The sequence below is a fragment of the Myxocyprinus asiaticus genome, chromosome 19 (assembly GCF_019703515.2).
Source record: "Myxocyprinus asiaticus isolate MX2 ecotype Aquarium Trade chromosome 19, UBuf_Myxa_2, whole genome shotgun sequence".
In the NCBI taxonomy this organism is placed as follows: domain Eukaryota; kingdom Metazoa; phylum Chordata; class Actinopteri; order Cypriniformes; family Catostomidae; genus Myxocyprinus; species Myxocyprinus asiaticus.
In genome coordinates this window covers 44,686,539-44,690,485 of record NC_059362.1, presented here as the reverse complement: position 1 = coordinate 44,690,485, position 3,947 = coordinate 44,686,539, and the positions used below count along the sequence as shown (strand labels likewise).

The following is a 3,947-nucleotide window of genomic DNA, read 5'->3' as shown; positions in this document are numbered from 1 at the left end:
TTTCTTAATCTCAAACTTTAATTTTAGGGAACTAAAGCCCGGTGAGCAGTACACCTGGAAGTGAGATTGTCCCTGCAGTGCTATTTATTGGACCCTCTGCCCAGTTTACTGTCCGAATGTGTATACTGTCTGTTCAGCTACTGTGTCCCTGATTCCAAGCATGTTGGCACAATAAATTTTCCATTTAGTTCTGTAAAGCTGTATGGTTTTTATTTTTCAGCAGACAAGGTCTGCATGCATGTGAATGAGTTCGACAAAAACAGAAACTTTACATCTTGTATTTTTGTACAAGTTTTTGTTGTAACAAGCGAAGTTAAAGGGATAGTTCACCCAGTCATTTTCTCACCCTCATGCCATCCCAGATGTGTATAACTTTCTTCTGCAGAACACTAGAATATTTCAGTTCTGTAGGTCCTTACAATGCAAGCAAATAGTTGCCAGAACTTTGAAGGTCCAAAAAGAATATAAAGGCAGCATAAAAGTAGTTCATACAACTCTAGTGGTTAAATGTATGTCTTAAGAATCAATATGATAGGTGTGGATGATAAACAGATCAATATTTAAGTCCTTTTTTAATATAAATCTCCACTTTCACTTCTGTATTTTTCTTTTGTTTTTGGCGATTCACATTCTTCGTGCATATCGCCACCTACTGGGCAGGGAGAATTTAAAGTAAAAAAGCACGTTCATTTTGATCTGTTTCTCACCCACACCTATCATGTCCCTTCTGAAGACATGAATTAAACCACTGGAGTTGTATGGATTACTTTTATGCTCCCTTATTGTGCTTTTTGGAGCTTCAAAGTTCTGACCACCATTCACTTGCATTGTATGGACCTACAGAACTGAGATATTCTTCTAAAAATCATCTGTGTTCAGAAAGAAAGAAAGTCATACAGCTTTGATGTGGCATGAGGGGGAGTAAATGAGAGAATTTTCACTTTTGGGCAAACTATCCCTTTAAAGACAGTAACAGAACCTTTTTTTGATTGCTCGTTTTCTATTGCATTATGATGGGTGAAATGTCTTTAGTCTAAAATCCCACTACACGTAAATAGAGTATACTATATAAAATGGAAAAAACATTACCATCTGTTAAAACTGCAATATATTCTGATTGGTTGTCAGTGTGTTGCATAGTGCAGAATTTTTGCTTTTAATGATGAGGGACTTTTTTTTTTTTAAAGTAACGGACCAATATATCAACTAGGACATTAGATTGGTTAATATTTGGCCATTTTGAGATTATCTGCATTGGTTAGTTGCCCCTTCAAAAGGCCTTGTCAATTTAGATTTGAGTGATTTTGAGTAAATATTTTGTAAAGCACGTGTTTATTTAAGCTCAGCAATTTATGTACATATCATTTGCCATCAAATTGTATTTGGTATATCAGCATTATATCTGCCTTTTATAGCCCCATTCAAACTGACCACCAGTTAATATCTCCTGCTCACCTAATGCTAAAATTTATTAAAGGAATATTCCGGGTTCAGCACAAGTTAAGCTCAATCGACAGCATTTGTGGCATAATATTGTTTACCGCAAAAATCACGGATCCTGTGAGACACTTACAATGGAAGTGAATGGGGGCCAATCTGTAAACATGAAAATACTCCCTGTTTTAAATGTATAGCCACAAGATGTAAACAATATGCGTGTTAACATGAACCTTTAAATGACAATTTAAACAACTTTACAGATCAAATAGTGAGTTTTGACTGAAGATTTAAAGTACTTCCTATAAAATCATAAGCGTCACATTTCTGCCTTGAAACTTTCCAAAAATGGGCCCCATTTGTGCCTCACTGCACCCTCAATTTTTTTGTTTTTTTTAAATAAAAAGGAGAAACGAGTCAAAATACATTTTTGTGGTAATCAAATTCTGTCGATCCAGCTTAACTTGTATTAACTCCGGAATATTCCTTTAACTGTTTAACGAGGCATGAATGCTTCCAAGTAAAACTGTTTCAGAATACGTCTTAATACATAATGGATAGTTTAACATTACAAAAACATGTAATTTGAACAAATAACCGATTTTAGCATCTAACAATGATATGATGCAGAAAACTGGTTGTTTCCTTTCGGCGAGCAAAATCATTTTTATTCAGCAGTCCTTTCTCAGAGAGCAGCTCAGCACCTGCAAAAATGAGTTTAATTTAAAACTAAGCATAATGCATGTACATAATTCAATAAATGCAGTTTTAATAGGTCACTTTTGATTAGAATCATTAAAAGAAACCAATACCTTTGCCCCGGCTGTCTCGCATGGTAAACTGGCCACAGGGACAAACTTGGGATAAGAATGAATCAGGATCTCCATGGCATCTATATGCTGATACAAAAACGGGATCAGTCAAGAGCTAAAAAGAAAAAGACTGAAGTCATTTCAAATAAGAGTGCATGTTTACCTCTGTTTGTATCTCAAAGCTCTTGGGCGCTTCTTTATGGTGCACTCTGGGGTTTTCTGTAGTGTAGTGAAGCAACACAGTATCTCCATCACTGCATAACCTATAGAGACAAAAATAACAATTTATGAATTTCTTTTTGTTCCCAGAATGTGCCGATTACTACAGTACAGATAAAAACAAACTAAGTATTCTGTGCAGAGGAGCATTGAGCCCGTCTCTGTTACCTGGCAGCTCAAGCCCGTATGAGTCCGATTTGAGTTTGTCCCTTTATTTGAGCAGTTACATCAAGGGAATCTCTGTTTCCCCAGCAAGCAGGGGCCCGTACACAGGGCTGGCCTTCTCCTCTACGAAAAACACAAATTAATTTTACTGAATGGGCATTTTTGATCTTAAGCTAATTCAAAATAGTACACACAGAGACGATGATTGTTCTGTTGATACAACAATAAAAGGGCTTTTATAAGACAGACTAGTTCTTGCTTTAAAATCTGATGTGCATCTAGATTTAATTTATTACTGCGAGACTCACCTGCAGTCAGTACATGTGCAAGACAGTTGTGCAGGACGTGTCTGGCCTTCTGATCCACAGCAGCATCAACTGGAGCAAAATAAACCAGTTTCATCGTCAGGCCCTGAACATGTTCTATTAATTTATCCCTTCGTGGATTTTCCTGTTAACATTCACATTAACCCGTATGAATACAGGTTAGCAATAACAAAAGAAGACAATGCATTTTGAAATGTCTCCCAAGGATTTTTATGGTGTATAAACACAAGGACCTTCTCAGAGTTCTGGACTCCCGTGAGCTGAAGGTAATCGAGTGGCAGTCCCCTTCTGAACTCCACATCTTCCTCCATCGCAATCTCCAGAACTGCTGGGATCAACTGCATAATCAAACTCAATAAACAAACTAAATATTCTAATGAATTTCATGAAGAAGTGTTTGGGTCATATTTCACCCAAAAATCTAAAGAAACAAATAAGAAATTATATTTCGTTTAAAGTAAAATGGAGCCTATTTTCAGGACCATTTTTGCTTTAATATTTTCATGACAATTAAGCACATTTCACCCAAATTCTCATTACAGTAATGCGAGGGGGAAAAAAAACATCCTGTCCAGACACAGGGTACTAACACAAATAACTAATGAATTATACTTACTATGTACAGTATACTGAACAATTGTACTTTACAATTTAAATATATGCTTACTAAACAATAAATATATGTCTACTTCACAATTATACATTACAATTTTAATACCTCAATACTAAACCATTGTACTGACAAATGCCCTTTATAATTTAAACATATGCATACTTAAATAGATGTATACTTAACCACTGTACTTTACCATACAAATACAAGCATACTTAAAACTAAATAAATGTATACTTAATAATTTTGCTTTACAAATGTACTTTACAATTTAAATGATGTAAACTTGAAAATAAATAGATGCATACTTAAAAACTGTACTTGACAAATGTACTTTACAATATATATATATATATATATATATATATATATAAT

At 34.9% G+C, this 3,947-nt stretch overlaps 1 pseudogene; it reads right to left on the bottom strand.

The window, feature by feature from the left end:
• Window positions 1-537: 537 nt before the first annotated feature.
• LOC127409990 (ribosomal oxygenase 1-like) lies at window positions 538-3,444 on the bottom strand (annotated as a pseudogene).
• Between the last annotated feature and the right edge of the window lie 503 nt (window positions 3,445-3,947).